Genomic DNA, 18,881 nt, shown 5'->3' on the forward strand with positions numbered 1-18,881 from the left:
GCAGAGCCAGCTGCTGGCAGCCATGGACAGCTTATGCTGTAGGCACTGGGAAAGTCAGTGGTTGCCTAAAGCAACAATCTGCCTGGGAGGGCAAAATGATCAAATGTGTGGATTCACACACCTAAAATTCGTCTTACTAAATTGTAATCTTCAGAGGTTAAAGAAGTTTATGAATATGAATTTTAAATCATACAATAGTGGAAATACAGTATAGCACTGGTCTTTGAAGCTAGTGAAGCCTGTTGAATATATTTTCCTTCTTTGAAGGTTTTGTTATTAGCTTGTTTTTATCCAGAGGATATAATGATTGACAGACAGAGTGAACATAGCCAAAATATTTCCACATTTATTAGATTATCGTGAATTCTGTTCATCCACTTTCACATTAACTCTCGGTTTGTTTCTCATAAATTTCTAGCTTTTTCAGATTCCTGAGAAAACTTTTACAGATAATGGATTTCAAAACATTTTTCTGTAATTTGTCTGAAAGTGCCATGCACTCTTCACCCTGGGTACCTAGGGAGCGTCACACCTGCATGCCCTGTTCAGGGCCAACCAGGCAAGGAGAAAGAGGAGGCTGTGAGTAGGAAAGAGATACAGGAGCCGGACTGGTTAATCAGCTAGAAGTGCTTGTCCAGGGGCCAGAAAGCTTTAAGATTCCAGCTCACAGCACATAGCACACTGTATATTCACAAAATCATTATTGTATATGAGGGTGCTATCCCAAGTCAAATTAGCATTCTGATAGTATCCAATGTCTATAACATTTAGATTAATTTACTTTCTGTTTCATTTTACATCTTTTCCTTTTGAGATTCTTAAAAGCAAATTAATGTAAGTCACTTGGAAATAAGTACTCTGAATTATTCAGCTCAATGCATTAAATCTGTTTTAGTCTGGATGCATTTATTAATCACTGTTAGCCCCTATGAAATACTTGACAACCATAGCAAATAATGATGTATTATGCAAGTAACTGAAGCTGAAGTAAAAAATATTGTTTTGTTTTGTAACAATTGTACCAATGGACATTTCATTATTGCCATCATTAATAAGGGCAGATTATTGTTACGTCAAAATGATGCTGAAGTTTTTTTTCTGTTGCTGTGTTCTTCATCGGCATATCTTTCTCCTTTTCTATCTTACCATCCAATTACTATATAGTAGTTGTCATAACAAGAGCAATAGAATTTCATTGTATCCTGCCACACTACTCTTCAGTTCCTACTGGGAAGAAAATGAAACGAGGAAATACTGAAGCATAGTAGTATTTTTATTCTCTGAGTAGTTCAGTGGGATTGTTCTTGCTTTCTAGCTCCTGTTCTACAACAAGGTCATGAAAATCAGTTATGTTTTCATTTTTAATTGCAATCTCTCCTCTCCTCCTGGTGGTGACTACAAAACTTGTGCACGGCATTTTACAAATGCTCACAAAGAAGCACAATATTTAGAGAGTCTTTAATAAATTTCTCCTGTCTTTTTCAACCCTGCCATCCCCCTTGGTACAGTTGACCTGTGCTAGGGTTGTCACCGGGGGACCAGGCTCAGCTGCAGAATCCAAACAGAAGTTAAAGGAGAGGGACTGAGCACATGGAGTCATTTTTACTATCTTGCTGACCTTGCTGCCATGAGGTTAGTTCGGTTTTCCTCAGGAAGAGCATGAGAGATCTGTAGAAGCTCTGGGTTTTGTGAGGCAATCTACAATTTTTTTAAGTTTCATTTTTTGAGGAAAAATCTTTAACTTTACAATTTCTATGCTTGGATTTCAGTAACAGATGGTGAGGAAAAGATATATTGCTCTTCTCAGTATGCTAAGCTAAGGTTGATCTTGGCTCTGCTCAGCTTGCTTTTTCTCAAAAACAGCTGAGAATTGGCAGTAAGGGTAAGAAATCAGGAATATGTACACTTTAAAACTTTTTTATGTTGCAACCACTAGGGATCACCCAGTACATGCAGTCAGAAATGATTGCTGGTATACAAAATACTCAGACAGTGACACACAAAAAGTCCTGGACAAGTACATAAAACTTTTCACTTTACTCAAGGCTTTCTTTGAGGCCCAAGCTCCTTCTAAACAGTGCCTTTTTACAGCAGGCAGGCAATCCTGGTGGTGAAAAGCTGCTTTCAGCCATGGAGTCTGTAAAACCTCTTGATTCTCTCTCTCACCGACATCCACTTTACCTCTTCAAGCCGAATGGCTTTTCCTGAAAAAGCAGGTGGAGAAGTAAGGGCTACATAGTCCAGGAGGAGGGGTGGAGAGATGGTCTCTGGGTAGATCTGAACACGAGTCACTCCTTTCTTAGAACAAAGAAAGACCACGAAAGTGAATGAGCATAAAACAAAAAAAAGTGAGAAATAAAACTGCAAAGGACTTAATGTTTTTCTTACAAATTCTCTTACAGAATGAGAAACGGCAAGAACATTTGAATGTACTAGAACATACCTGCAATACCACAGATATCCCAGATCTGTTTCTGGGGTGTTTTCTGCTTGAATACAGTACAGCTGTTGATGGGAAGAGTTCAGTGCTGTTAAGATTGATGAGGAATAGATCTGCACTGATACAGTGTAATCCACCCTGGACATGTGAAGCTTTTTCAGTACATCTTGAATTCTCTTCAGGTATAAGCTCAGAAACTACTATTGGTAAATCAGGTTAGCCGAAATTCATAAGAGAGAAGGAAGGACAAAAGAAGCCAGTCTTTTATGTTAGACTATGTGTTCTTTTTTTTCCCATTTCATGCACATTTATTATTTTACAAGTATTGTAATATATTCTTAATGGCTTACTAAAAGGGATAGAGGAAATTGTCTTATGTTAGAGGTATGATATATATTCAGGGGGAACACACAAAAAAATCTTGTTCTACTGCTATTCACATATTTTTGCTGCTAAGCTCCCCTGCTGTATCTCACAAGGAGACTTTTCAAATGAATTCGCTCAGATTTCCTTATAATCAAGAGAACAGCATGTTATTTGTTTCATGCTAATCATTTATCTGACTTGCACATGGAGCTAATTCATTTGCAGGAAATGACATGTGCTTAGAGCGTTTTTGAATACTGGCAACTTGGAGAAAAGATTAACTAGGTTTGTGGCAAGAAAAATATATATAAATATTTTGTTGAAAGTACGTGGCGAAGAAGGTATTTCTTATGTTGTTTAAAATAACTGTAAACTGTTAGTCTTATATTTCACTTGAGAGGGACTGTTTATATTCATGTAGTTCTAAAAATATGTTGTAAAGTTTCGGTGCATTTGAAGCTACCGGAAGAAATTTGCTCTAGGGTGTATTGCAATCTAGTGTAATTTGCTATCTGTATGGAATGGTCTTTTATTATTATCATAATTATACTGTAGTCAAAGCTGTTTTTTCTCCCTCTTAACTTGGGGTTGATATCTATTGAAATCAAGGTATGATGTCCTCCCTTACGCTTGCTGCTTTGCATCATGTTTAACAGTATTTTCCTGGAATAAAGTGAGCTCTTCCCAGCCAGGCAAAAACATTGCTACTGTGAATAATTGCAATGCCGAATTTTGTGTACAGAGGTAACTCACGGAGATGAGAGAAACTAATTTAATGTCTGTGCCTTCTGTCTCATGTCGAGATGGACTCTAAGGGGCTCAGACAGTCTCAGCTGGAGCTTGTTTGCCCACACAGCTCACGCTTCCCTGTGTCTGTTGTGCAGTGGCAAACTGGAATCACAGAATGTTAGGGATTGGAAGGGACCTCGAAAGATCATCTAGTCCAATCCCCCTGCCAGGGCAGGAACATCTAGGTGAGGTTACACAGGAAGGTGTCCAGGCGGGTTTTGAATGTCTCCAGAGAAGGAGAATCCACAACCTCCCTGGGCAGCCTGTTCCAGTGTTCCGTCACCCTCACTGTGAAGAAGTTTCTTCTCAAACTTAAGTGGAACCTCTTGTGTTCCAGCTTGAACCCATTACCCCTTGTCTTACCGTTGGTTGTCACCGAGAAGAGCCTGGCTCCATCCTCGTGACACCCACCCTTTATATATTTATAAACATTGATGAGGTCACCCCTCAGTCTCCTCTTCTCCAAGCTAAAGAGACCCAGGTCCCTCAGCCTTTCCTCATAAGGGAGATGCTCCACTCCCTTAATCATCTTTGTGGCCCTGCGCTGGACTTTCTCCAGCAGTTCCCTGTCCTTCTGGAACTGAGGGGCCCAGAACTGGACGCAATATTCCAGATGAGGTCTCACCAGGGCAGAGTAGAGGGGAAGGAGAACCTCTCTCGACCTACTAACCACCCCCCTTCTAATACACCCCAGGATGCCATTGGCCTTCTTGGCCACAAGGGCACAGTGCTGGCTCATGGTCATCCTGCTGTCCACCAGGACCCCCAGGTCCCTTTCCCCTACACTGCTCATAATAGGTCATTCCCCAACCTGTACTGGAACCTGGGGTTGTTCCTGCGCAGATGCAAGACTCTACATTTTCCCTTGTTATATTCCATTAAATTTTTCCCTGCCCAACTCTCTAGCCTGTCCAGATCTCGCTGGATGGCAGCACTGCCCTCTGGCATGTCAGCCACTCCTCCCAGCTTGGTGTCATCAGCAAACTTGCTGATAGTACACTCAATTCCCTCATCCAAGTCGTTGATGAATATATTGAATAATACTGGTCCCAGAACTGACCCTTGAGGCACTCCACTAGATACAGGCCTCCAACCAGACTCTGCCCCATTGATCACGACTCTCTGGCTTCTCTCCTTCAGCCAGTTTGCAGTCCACCTCACTACCCGATCATCCAGTCCACACTTCCTCAGTTTTGCCGTGAGGATGCTGTGGGAGACGGTGTCAAATGCTTTGCTGAAGTCAAGGTAGACCACATCCACTGCTCTGCCATCGTCAATCCACCTTGTTACGTCTTCATAAAAGGCTATGAGGTTGGTCAAACACGACTTCCCCTTGGTGAAGCCATGTTGACTGTCCCTGATGACCCTCTTATCCTTGATATGTCTTAAGATGGCACCAAGGATAAGGTGTTCCATCACTTTCCCAGGGATGGAGGTGAGGCTGACCGGTCTATAGTTGCCCGGGTCCTCCTTCTTGCCCTTTTTGAAGACCGGAGTGACATTTGCTTTCCTACATGGTATGGCTGGAGCGTGGTTTTTCTTTCTTGACGTGGCTTTTTTTCCAGTCGTGGAATATTTTGAGCTGTACCTCTGTGAAGACAACATGGCCATGGGCGCTGTTAACTATCCCCTGTGCACCAAGGTGGTGAAGGTTGGGCTCTGAGCCTCCTCATGGAGCAGTGGCCACTGCCCTGTGGGGTTCATCACATATCAGTCCAAAATGTGCAATCACTTCGGAGCATAGCTAGCATTTTTAGATTAAAATGTTTGGATCTGCATTAAAACTAGCATCTCTCCTGCCCAAATCAGTAAGGCTTTTCCTAGCCAATGGGGGAGTGTGGTAAGGCTAGGAGTGTTGTGGCAGGCAACGATGAGGCAGAAGTACACCCAGAGATGCTAGAGGTGAACTTTCCAAAATGGTGACTCTTCCAAAATGTCTTCTTATCCTGCTAGAGAGAGGAAACTGATCATGCCATTTCTATTGCTTGCTGATATACTCATTTTCACAACCTGCTGGCCCTCTTCCTTCTACGTTTTTTGTCCCACTATCATTGTCTACAGTCATATTGAAAGTAAGGAGATAGCATGTTTGTGGGGTGTTTTGTAATTTGAAACATAATACTGACACAGCTATCTGCACTGGCGTGTTTCTAGCAGTGCAGTGCAGAATAATAGTTCATTGAACTAACTTTATGGTATCCACTAAGAAACACAAACACTCTGTGTTGCTTTCTTAGGAAGCATTTTAAGAACCTACCGGGCTTTGCAAATTCTCACTTTAGCCTCAGGTTGTAAGATGAATTCAACTTTTGAAGAAGTATTTTTGTTTGTACTCTTTCCAACTAAAACAACCACCCCAACTTTCATTGCTGTTAGCAACTGTTGTACTTTTTAGCATGTACTCCAATCTTTTACAAGAAATAGAATTTGTGAAATTCTGTTATGTGAGATGAGACATTAGAAAATGGGTAAGTCCAATGGGGATGGAAGTAAAAGAGAATATACAACTTTAATTATGGCTTCTTCAGCAACTCGTGAGTAAAATATTAAAACATAAGCATGCGCTTTGCAGGTTTAGCCATTGTGTTTGGTTTTCTTGCTGTCCATGGTGTCTGACCTGCTGTGAGGCAGTATCATGACAGCATATTGCTCTGAGAGAAAACAATGAAGCTGATATCAGGAAGTGGCTGAAGGTGCGTGCTGCTTCCATCTGCTTCAAACTTTTCAGATTTGACAGGCACCATTTCAAATAACAGCAGATGTCCTAGCTGACAAAAGAATACTTAAAATGATGACTTAAGCCACATAGCCAGGATTACATAAACAAACATAAAATCACATGGCTCTTTAAATCAGCCATCACTTACCACACACACGTGCTTTTTCTTTAGATTGCTTTTTCTTTAGATTGCTTGTTCCATGAAACAAAGAGAAATAATCCATTTCATGGGTTATAATGTCACTGGTGTATAATCTCTTTTTCTAATGATTTTGTGAAATCTGTTCAACTCTTTCCTCATTCTATTCTGATTTTTCTAGGCCAGGTGAATCAGATTTGGCTTTCTGGGGTATGAAGTAAGCTATAGTTCAGATGCTGGATCTATGTCTTAGACTTTCATTTTCCTAGCTTTCACAGGTTTATTTTGTGGTGTTGCTATACTGGTGTCAGAAGTACATAGGTATTAAATTGAGGCTTCACAAAATCTCCAGGAGTGGATACTAGATGGATTTCAAATAATTCTGAGTTTCCCTCTTTATTAGTTTTTTATATCCCTCAGTTTGGCTTCAATTCAGGGAAGCACTCAAGCAAGTGCTTAAGTCTGAGAATGTGTTTAAATCCAGCTTTTTTTTTTTTTTTCCTGTGGAAACAAGTTCACACTAAATGCTTTGCAAAGCAAGAAATTTTGCCCTTTTCCTACAGGCTGTCCCCCGTATTTTAGTCATGTGCTTGCCTGGTACTTTAGGTTGAGGATTTCTGCACTTCTAGAAGAAATGTAGAAAATAAGTCGGTGAGTAGAATGGATGAATTCAAACCTGGTTTTCTATCTTTACTTACAACTTTTAGCTGGCTTTTATTCCTGTAAACTGAATCACTGTGTTTAAAATAGAACCCACATGAGCTTGAATATTTTTCATCTACCTTTGAAAATGGGAGCACTATTTAAGTAGTCTTGACAGTCATACTTTCCCAAGGGATGCTGTCTTTCTAGGATTAATTGATTGTCACTGAATCTCACAGGATTATGCAGACAATTTCTGCATAATTCCAATTTATTCACATAAAATTTGCACATGAGAATTGAATAGAGGCTACATTTTCTCATCACTGTTAATGGCTAAGATGGGGGGAAAAAAAGCTCAAAACCAGATAGGGAATATTACAGAGTCTCAGTTCTTGCTATCTCTGGAGTTTTAAGTCCTCCATTAAGAGAGTTATCATCCAAAGGAAATTCAATGGATTCAGAATTGAGAATTTAGCTTTAATAAATTAGAAAGTTCCTTTTTTTTAGATTAGCGACATTCTAACTACCAAAAAGAGGGAAAGACAGCAGTCATTTACTTATCTGATCTTAATGAGACATGGTGGAAAATAAAATGTGTCTATTTACTGCATTTAAAAATTATCCAAAGTTCTGAATAGCATTTTTTATTTCTCTAATCTGTTCTGATAGGACTTATTTGGAAGCCTTGAAAAACTAAGTATTTCAGAAATAATTTTGCTGGTACATACTGTATCTTTTGTCTTGGTCTGTCTGCTAAAGCTATGTAGATGATGATCAGAATAGTTATTTCATAAAATGGTACTTGGAGGTAGAACTAGAGGTGAGATGCCAACATTGAAAACAAATCTCATTGACAAAATAAAATTATCACATTTAAATAAAAGTGTTGCTTTTATAGCATTATTAGCAATATTGTAATCACTAATTTTAACATGTCAAAAATGAGTTGGAGCACTGGCAATGGAATCCATCACATTGACCAGAACTGACCTTTCATAAAAGGGAAAATGTGGGCAAGTATACTTATTTATTGACTTATTCAAGGTGAAAACAAGTAAGAGTAGAAGATATGAAAATTCCTGCACAAATGAACCAAATTCTGAAAAGTTTGAATAGAGAGAGATGTTGCAGCCTCAGTGTTGTGGCAGAGACCATTCAGGTAGATATCTTCCATGCATACAGAAGAGGCAGGGTATAGAAAGGACATGAATAAAGGCCTCTGGAGACCTTTTGAAAAGCTAGAAGCTTGTTTTTGTGAGAATACTAAATAGCTACATAGGAATAATTATTCTAATACAGTTATTTTAGATTAATTGCCTTACACATTCTCTCCATCTGGAACAACAGTGTAGAGATAAGGTGTGTCAGGAAGCTTTAGCTATTAGAATCCAAATGAACCTCCCCTCCTTGCTCCTGACTAGTGTCTCTAAGCACACATCTCTTGTGGAGATCATGTAAAGAGAAACAAACAAACAAACCCCAGACAAAACACCAAACCCCTTAACAAACCAAGTAGTATGATTATATAAGCATTTAGTTGATAAACGGATGCATATTAAGTAGATGGTTTTATGTAATAACTGGTTAGGTAGTTCTTCTGGAAAATACCTTTAGTGGGGCATCAGAAAGGGGAGTTTGGTGTGTAGTGTCATGCCCCAATTACAGAAATGTACAAAGTTTTTTCAAAAAGTATAAATGCAATTTACAGTTGTAAATGTAACTTCTTATTAAAGATTCTCAAATAGACAGTTTTGTTTGGTTTCATTTTTCATTCATAAATTACAATTTTGTGTATTTCTAGTTCCTCATTTGGCTGCATAATTATCAGAAAATGCTTACTAGCAATTAAAAACATCCTGTGAATCTGCAGTTTGATATGAGTGACACAGGTAAGTTGTTTTTTTTGTACAGGTGATGCTTGAAAGTGATTCTGCACCTTGATTGCATGTGCCTGTGGGTAGGGACATGCTTGCTGCTCTCTTTCTGCACGGTCGTAGCATTTCTGGACACACAGTAATGAAGTAAGAGATTGTGGTCCAACCTCATTCTGTCTAATTTAGACACATTATTAAGGCACCCGTGGTCAGACTCCAATTACCCTGTGCTGTGCATGTAGCCACAGGAGAGGGACAATTATTTCTACGTGGTAACACATCTGGCCTGTTCTGGGGCTTATCTTGAGAAGGGCTCCTGTGTCCTTTCTCTCCCTTTCAAGTCACAAAGATGTGTGGTGATTAGTAAAAGAATGTTGCTAATCCAATTTTCAAGCACCTCTGTTTGTGGAAGAAAAATTATACTGTTTAAGTACTTCTACTCACAGAAGGGAGTGAGCAGGTTTGACTAATGAAGTACTTCCCCTGTTTGTGGAATTCTAATACTTTGAGTAATTTTTGTAACTAATGAGAAACATCATCTCATAGTGAATGATTTACCTCATTGCACCACTAAGGACTGTCTTTAAAGGCACTGTCTTCTCTTCCTCTGGCCAGAGACTAGAAGATGCAGCGGTGCAATGAACAGGGTTTGTTTTATTTTTAAGTCTTGGATAGCTGACTGGAAGATCAGTGAATGCTGTGTAAACATGTCCAAGTAATCAATTGTATTTAGATCAGTAAAACTCCCAGCAGCATTTGTGATGATAACACTAAGTGTGTATAGCTGTATTATAAATGTGTCTCTATTGCAACTGTGGCTGATAATACTGTAAGAGGACCATCCTTTCTCCAAATACTCCGAGTGCAGAGTGGAAGCACTGTGCCACAGAGAAAAGCAATGTCAGACTCAACTAGGGATGTTGAAGCAACAGTTACAGCTGAATAGGAGAACTAGTATAGTATGGTAGAGTAGAACAACGCCTGAGGACAACTTTAGCCATTTTTCCAGTTAATGAAAGGTAGTCTTTCTCCCTATAAATGTTGTCTCATAAAACCTCCAATGATTATAGAGGCAAAGGCACTGATACTAATGAATCCCAGAAACTGCTGAGAGATCTATTCCTTTTTCTTTCTTAGATATGTTGCATCACAACCTGAACAAATGCACCTAGAAAGCCATCTGACAACGAATACAGTCCTTGACCACTACAGAAGGTTATTTGGTGACATACTGGCATTCATACATCCCTAAAGGCAACTCCTGAAAGACGTTTATTTCTCTTTTCTGGAATACAGAATGATTGATGGCATGGTCCAAAATGCAGTACTTATGTGGGCATAGAGGAGCCGGAAGGAGAAAGTAAGATTTTAAAGACAGAAAGCAATGTGGAAGCAGAATGCATGACACATTTTTCTTCCAAATAACCTTTATTTCCCACTGGCATTGAAAGGTATGTTTGCTCCATGATAGAGAAAATGATAATGTGCTTTCTGAAATTTTTTCATTGTTACATCATGTTCCAGAGAACCTGATGATTACTTTTATTGTCAGAAACTGGAGGAAGAAGTTGGATCTCCTGAAAGTTACAACTATTTTCTCTCACTTTCTTTCCCTTTCTGACTTAACTATTTTCTCTCATCTCTATTAAACTTTTTAAATTATTATGTAAAAACATCATAAATTTCAGGTTTGATACCTTAATTTCTACAAAATATTGCGAATTAAGTGAAGTGTGGCTGAAACTGTCCTCCAGGGATGGGTTAATAGCACAAGGGACTTCTGCAAAAGGATTTATCAGTGGGGTCACAGCCATCAGGGACACTACTGCCACTGGTATTCTTCATCTACTCCACCTGAGGTGGCAAAGAAAAATGAGAGCAACTGGAGAAACATCTCTGTTTCTGTCTAATCAGTTAATCTACAAGTCTGCTGTCACCTGCAGGACATCAGGAGAAAGCGAACGGCAGCTTGGCAAAACTGTCATGAAGAACAGATAAAAAGGCAAGTCAAATGTGTCTTTTTGTTTGGTTGTGTTTTTTGTTTATTTGTTTTTTGTTTGTTTTGTTTGTTTGTTTTTGTTTTTTTTTTCCAAATGGGCTTGTAATCATTCAGTTGTCAATGTGCACTTTTTTGCAAAGAGTTTTTACTTTGAAAGTCATCTTTATCTAAAGTTTCAGACAAGCAAAGGAAATTCACTTATTTAAAATAGAGAGGCTTAATTATTCTTTAGAGTTTTTGGTCTTGCCTCTGAGATTTAAATAAAATTATAAGGAATTTCTAACTTCTGGGCTACAGACTGATATCTGTGGGGTTGTTATGCATGAAGTCATTATTAAAGAGAAAGATTCTAGAAGACCGATAAGAGGAGAAATAATGTCAGCACGGAGGCACAGTGTTTTAGCTGACAGTCTACCATGATGCTGATAGGAGGATAGGAGCCTGCCTTCCTCAGAGGCAGCGCTGGAAGCTGGATGACCACGGTAGGATACCATGGTAAAGCACAGAGCAGCCTGACTCTGAGAGGCAATAGGAAAACGGTTGACCCAGTATCCCAAAACTGGAGTGGGGCTTTTCTATTTACATGTGAGGCAGGAAAAGGAAAACTTTTCTTGGTCAAATTGCCTATAAAGGATAGAGTACTAAAGGCTGAGAAATTGCAATAATGGTTTTAGAAAGCTAAAATTGCTAAGCATCTACTGTTTCAAAATACTTTAAACAGGATTACACTGCCAGAAATTTGTATAAAACTGTTGATTCTTAGTATACAGGAAACAAGGATGTTTATTTTAAAGAGAGAGAGAGGGAGATATCCATTGCTTCCTTTTGTAGTGAGTATAGTTTGTGATTAAGAATAACACAATATCCAGAAGCCAAGCTAAGCTCTTGTCGGATATGGAAAAGGCTAACTTTTGACCCTCAACTGTAGAGGGATTTCCATTAATTTCCATCAAATAAGAATTCAGTTTTATGGCATGGATAGTAGGCACATGGTGAACTTTTGCCATGTTCTGAAGCTTTAAAGGAAAATTCCTGAAAATTCAGCATACTAACTCGTACAGTAGATGATTGCATGTATTGTTTTAAACCTCTCTGTTTTCTACAAGTCAGAGTTTAGAAAGGCTTGTTACTGAGTCATTTATGGTTCATAACTATTCTACTTTACCCTGGGATGAAGTTGCGCAGGTACCCAATCCAATCAGTTTTCCTCATTTAATTCTGTAAGTCCATAGCCCTCTGCTGCCATCAACTTTCCTAAAGGAAAAAAGTGTTTTGAGGACATGTAGAGTCTTGTACACCCCAGATTCATACTCTGTTCTTTTGTTGACGAATAGATCTCCTTTATGTTGCACCAGAATCCTTAATCTGAACAATCTGTGGGAACGGGAAAAAAAAAGCATCTGCAGTGCCAAGTGGCCCTCCTGAGAAGTTTCAATATGCCGCTCTAAAGGATGATTTTCAGCAAAGTGATTATCAGAAATGTTATTTGTTTTGATTTTTAACAGAGGACAAAACACAATTTGGGTAAATTATCTAGAATTGCCATCGTACTATTTTCTGTGTGATTTTTTTGATGCTGAAAGATTCCAGATGAATTCAGACTCCATCACAAGAAAGTCAAGCCTAATGACTAAACCATGGATAAATTATAAGCAAATTAAAACCAGGTTTCCTAATATAAACTGTTATGCATATTTTACAAGACACATTTTTCCAATACAAGTCTGTCTTATACATCAATAGCTATCTATGACATTATAATATTTATTGTAGAGTATGAATATTAATATTAAAAGTTATTTTTGTACTAACATCAAGATTCTCTGGCATATTGCCATTTTATTCATGATAATCTAAATTACTATTATTTTATGGTCTGAAATAGACTTATTTGAGAATATTTGAGTAAATTATCTAGAAGTCAATGTATAGCCAATATGCTTTGTGCAAGCTGGTTGTTTACATTTAAAACCAGAGGTAGAAATAAATTCATTAAATGTATTAGGGAAAATTGACAATTTGCAAAGTTTGAGACGAATAAGGAAACCTTACTGATGACATGATTTCTTTAGCATTTCCTGTAGCCCCTTTGAGAAAGAAGGCAGTAAGTGCTACAAGCAAATCTGAATGCGGTAGCTGACCCACTGAAAATTCAAAACGCTTATATAGTTTAAGGATTACTGCAGAGTTCCTATGAATATTTCACCAACCAACCTGTCTGACTGACAGATACTACTGACACTTTTAGAATTTCATTTATTCAAAGAAATGCCATCTCATTATGTAAGAAGCTTATGTAATAGAGGAATTTTTTTTTTCAAGGTTTTTTTTCAAGTTTTTTTCATCCATAATTTTAAACTAAGTGGAAATGCTTTCCTGGGTGGAAGATGGTATGTTGTTTACTGGATTTCTCAACATCTAATTACAACCCATAGGTGTGTTGTATTCTTGCAAATAATTACCACAGATTTTATTATGGTTTTGTTTGACTAGTCAATGGCTTCACTGAAGTTGTGGACAGTTGCTTTAGACCATGGTCCATGAAACATTTGGAATTTGTTTTCAAGCAGTAAACCACACCTTTGCAAATCTCCCTCTGAATGGGTTGTCTTCAGCTGTTGTTTTGCCACCTGGATGAGACTGAATAATTTCTAGTCAGAGACCTTTGAGATATATCCTATATATAAGGAGTGCCTAGAAGAAGAAAAAAAATTGAGCTGTCTAAAAGCCAACTTGGATAACACAAGAAAAGTTATGTAGGGCTGATCTAGTTTCCATCTTTGACACTGCTGTACTTGTGGTTTTGTGAGTCACATGAGGTGTCATATGTCTTAACTTTTGTAAGACTTTTGATGTCATCTTCCCTAATGCTCTCAAGAAACTGGGGAGGTATGGTCAAAGTGGAAAGATAATTGGGTAGGTGCAGAACTGATGAAATAACTACACCAAGGACACAGAAAGTGGGATAAAACACTGTTTTATTATTTATTTAATCCTACACACCTTTTCCCCCTATGTTTTGTATCATAATTGCTGAAGAACTTGGATGTGGAAAGTCTTTAAAAAGAAGACTTGTATCTAAAATATGGCCTATTTGAAACACATTCAGTCAAACAATCTGCTATTTTTAAAGATAAGCGTTCCCTTTGTGACTTACAATAAAAGGTTTAGATCTAATTCAGACCTGACCTGGAACATGCTCTTGTCAGCTGAAGGGCTAAATTTAATTCTGTGTTTCAACCTCAGCTATAGGAGCAGTTCTATGTCTGCATTGTCCCTGAAGAGGACAGATTTTGGGCCATTTATTAATAAATAACCCAAGAAGAAAAGGAAGAAATTACAGACAAAAGTCAAATCTTAATACAGTGATGACAGTTCAGTTTGCAATCACAGTATGGTATAGTAGCCAAGTGGACAAAGTCCAAACATTTAAAATGTAATAAAGCTTTAATAATATCACCCATTGTATGCTATTTTGAAATAACCATATAGTATATTTCTGCTTGCAATAATCATCTGGGACCATAAGTGATCATTGAAAATAGGGCTCCATTATAAAAAAAATTGTTTTCTCTTACATAAATTCAGAGAGGAGGTAGAATGTGTTTTGGAAGAAAAGTTAGACTTTTCAGAAGTGAAGCCTCTTTCTGTTAGATAAGTAGACCCATAGCTTTTCTGCAAATATATGCAAGTTTAAGGTGTTAAACATCTGGGATCTCTACCAATCTACTCATAATGCTTTGTATTTTCATTGTACACAGAATGCTGGTTCTAGAGAAAAGGTGTCCAAATAATGTTCAATATATATCAATTGAAAGACAATGAAAGTCAGAGCTTGTTTATGCTAGAAGGTTATAAGACTTTATCTTTCCTGGGGTTTAAGTTGAATGACTGCTTCATATTGATGCAGTTATGCTGATCTTTGTATCAGTTATTTACTGTTCCACTTTGGAAAGGAAAAAACAACTTACCAATACATATCTATTTTTATGGGGACCATGCTGGGCTCTTTATTGATGAAATTAATTTAAGAAATAAAAGAATCCTAAAAGCAAACCTACAACTTATTGAAACAATTTTGATGTTAAAGCTTTTAAGTGTATCTAACTCTTTTACACTGCTTGAAAAAGTCAAAATGCATAAATCGCTTCACTAATATGGACCTATTTGGATCATATGCATGTCTGATGGAGAGAGTTTATCCAAAACAGGCAGGGTCAAAACCAATCTTTTTGACATTAAATGAATGGCTATTCTTGTAAGTGTACTTGAGCAGTAAAACAACTATTTATGTAGATAGGAGGAACTTGAAATTCATGTTCTAGTCAGTTGGACAGGAACAAGAATTAGTTCCACAATAGTACAATGCTCTGTCAAGAACTGGAAGGATAATATGAAACTTAAAGCAATTATAGTTTGTTTGTTTTTTTTTTTTTAAATTCCATCAATGCAATATTTGACATTGATTTAAGAAACTAATAGAAATATCGTATGTTAATAGAACAAACAACATCTCTGATGCAGCATATCTGATGCTTAAAAATAATACTAGACTTATCATAACATGCAGCATGAAGATCGGAAATACTTAACTCTCCCTCTGTCAGCAATGTTTCCAAGTCTATTTTTGGAAGTCTATTTCTACCTTAGAAGAGGCTCATTCTCTGCAGATGCTGAGTTTTTCTATAAGGTGAACTTTTGAGGTTCCAGAGGGCTTGGGAATACACCAGCTGGGGAGGGTCTCATCTGTTTTATGTCCTTACCTCAGCAATACAAAGACAATAAGGTGATTATTCAGTTGCTTAATTTAAACAGGCTTGGATTTAAGCCAGTGGAAAAACTGAAACAAAAATAGGCAAGACTGTTCAAAGAACTATAGGCATCTCTGACTGTCTCCTCATTTTTTTTTGCTGTGAAATTTCTTTTTGTTAGAAAATTTTTCAGCTTATGGCAAATAAGGCAATATATCTGCATTTGACAGCAGGTTTCTGTGAAGCTTTATGGCTTCAATCCATGTGGATACTTTTTTATGCCTTTGCCTTCCTTAAGTGAGTATGCAAGCAATCCATCTTCTTTTTTATTTTTTTTTAAATTTGAGATTCAAAGATCGTTTTCTCCATTTCACAAGGATTGTTGAAAAAACCCCGCTTGCTCTATTTTTCTGTTGCTCCTGCAAAACTGATTTGTCAGCAGTCACAGCTACCTCAAAGCTTTGCAGAACTGTAGGTGGTATTCAGTTCTCCCACCTTGGACTGGTTTCAGTTTTCTATCTGTAAAGCAATGAGAGAGGATAGCCAAGAGGTCTCAGTGGGAACTAGATGGGTAGCTAAAGGGGTTGTAAATAGTAGATGATAGAAGTGAATAGTGTACTAGGACCTGGCCACACTGTTTTTGTGGTTCCTAAGCAGTGTAAAGAGACTGATAAGGCTGAGAGGCTGCAGGAAGAAAATAAGTTCTTCTCATTCCATGTTTCCACCTTATAAATTGCTACTCCTCTTCCACATTCCTCAAGTATGGGACCTCCTTCACTCACGTAGTCGCCTTCCCCTGTTCCTCCTTTGCTGTAAGTAGAGAAGTTTGCTCTCCGTTGCTGAGACTTGTGTGCCCCCAGTAACTCTCAGAGGTGGGAACAGTTCTGGAAACCCAGCAGATCAGAGGACGTCCTAGGAGGCACTGACCTCTGCAGGTTTAGAGAAGCATCCAGCATACCCTTTTTGAATGTATATTACAGTCAGACTTCTGATGTTTTAAGAAAGAAGTAAACTTTTATTCAAGGTCTATGTAGCAAGATGGAAGTTTAAATTCTGTAGCTTAAATGTCATGGCACTGCAGTGCTGAGATCTGAGTCAACTGTGGACAAGTACACAGCTGAGAAGTTCTGCCAAATATGGAAATAAGTTTTTAAAAATAAAGACAGCATTTAGATATATTGCTGAGGCTACATCAGGACATGGCATCTTAATCTGAAATATTGATGAAAATAAAGAAGGAAAGAGGAAAGTTTCATAATTCTTTCATATACCCTTCAACATTGTCAATAATGCATTCCCTAAGGATGTTTGTTTCATTCTTGTCCAAACTTAATATGTGACCATATAACACTTCTTAAAGCTTTAATGGCAGTTTCTCACCTTGCATCAATCTATCTATATGAGAGATTATGAATTTGCTGTGTCGGCTTTTGCATTAGCTTATTTGATTTTATAAATGCGCAGTCATCCAGGAGGTTTGACTGTTAATGTCTATGGAAATAGGAACAACGACTTGACGATCATGCACATAATTCCTCTTGATTTCAGCAGGATTTAGCTAGACAACTCTGCTAGTACATTTCGATTTAAATTCCTCTCTATATCTTCACTAGTCCTCATTTCATTGAAAAAGAGCTCAGAAAAGCATTTCCAAATGGAAGAGTTAAAGCTAATTTAGAAAGCTACCCCCCTAGAAAATTCTTTGCCATAATATAACTTTGCACAGACTTACCAAAAAAGCAGCAGCCTTTTCGTCCAAAGAAAAATCTCTATCAACAGTATTAATCTTCTTTGTCTAAGTAACTTATCAATGTTTATTCTGTCAAATAACTACTGATTTGTTTGTTGCTTCCTAATTAAAAAAGGCATAAAAATATGTGAAAGTAAATGAATATATTTGAGCAATCTTCCAACACTACTAGTCAAAGAGCTGCCTGATGCTTTCACATGAATGATACACCTGCAATATTTCTGCTAATCATCATTTTAAACTGTATTTTTTCTCCACAACTGATCAAAAGGTATGTGGGAGTGGAATGCAGAGAGAGACTACCTCTGTTTTGTACTTGAATTACAAAGAATTTTACTTGTTTTCTTTCATTTATGTATTAGCTTGTGCAAAATGATACCAAGCTTACATAACCAAACCTAAATAACACAGAAGAAAACAAACAATTTTTACACTTATGACCACTTCAGTGTTAAATTTGCTATTCAGCCTCAACTTTTTATTTACAGGAGTCCTATTTCCCACCAAACACCTGAAGCATGCCTATTATCCCTTATAAAATTAATCTGCTCTCCTTCTATATAGCTGTTGACTAGAAAAAGGTAATTACACACAAATAAAGACGACAAACTAAGTTGGGGAATGAATCTCACCCACATAAATGCCTGAATAGAAGTTTGAAGGCCATCTTCTTTGCACTCAGCAGAGCACAGTGTCTGCCTTTGAAGGTCCCTTCGAACCTAAACTATTCTATGATTCCATGATCTTTTTCAGAGATCAGTAAAAAGCTGATTAAGGTGGTTGGTTCTGTGGTCAAAAGACTAGATCTGCATCCTTCTGTCCTCACTTTTGAATGGGGGTTTCCCTTGCCCGGCCATCCCAAGGCACTTTTAAATGGAAATATTTCTTTCATTTGTGCTGTTTGCATCTTCCTACAGCTATCCAGTTTCACTCCTGCTATAACAAACACTTAAGTCTTCGTAAATGTCCCCCATACTTGCAGCCTTTTCTACATGACTGTAGAAATAATATTTTGATGAAATTTGAAGATACCAGTATTAACCTTAATAACTTCCATTTAACACCTGATATTTTCTGAAGACATTTGCCGGTTGAAACATGCAGGCGTCTGTTAGAACTGCTTGTAGGTTTGTAATTAGCACATTCATAAGATGATGGAAGTAAGATGTAAATGATGAGTAGTACTTGGTTTTTTAAAGTTATAGGTTGTAATGACAACACTTTGTTTCAGAAACATAGCAAAGTCTTAATAATTCTAAACAACTTGAGAGCAAACAAAAAAAGTTTGATATTGTGCATTAGTGCAATGTTAAAATAGTAATTTGTCAACACCAGTATTTTTTTTTATTAGAGATCAAAGAACAGGCTGTTTGATATAGGTATAAGTATTGGGATAATGGATTATTCTA

The sequence above is a fragment of the Caloenas nicobarica genome, chromosome 3, assembly GCF_036013445.1.
Source record: "Caloenas nicobarica isolate bCalNic1 chromosome 3, bCalNic1.hap1, whole genome shotgun sequence".
Classification (NCBI taxonomy): domain Eukaryota; kingdom Metazoa; phylum Chordata; class Aves; order Columbiformes; family Columbidae; genus Caloenas; species Caloenas nicobarica.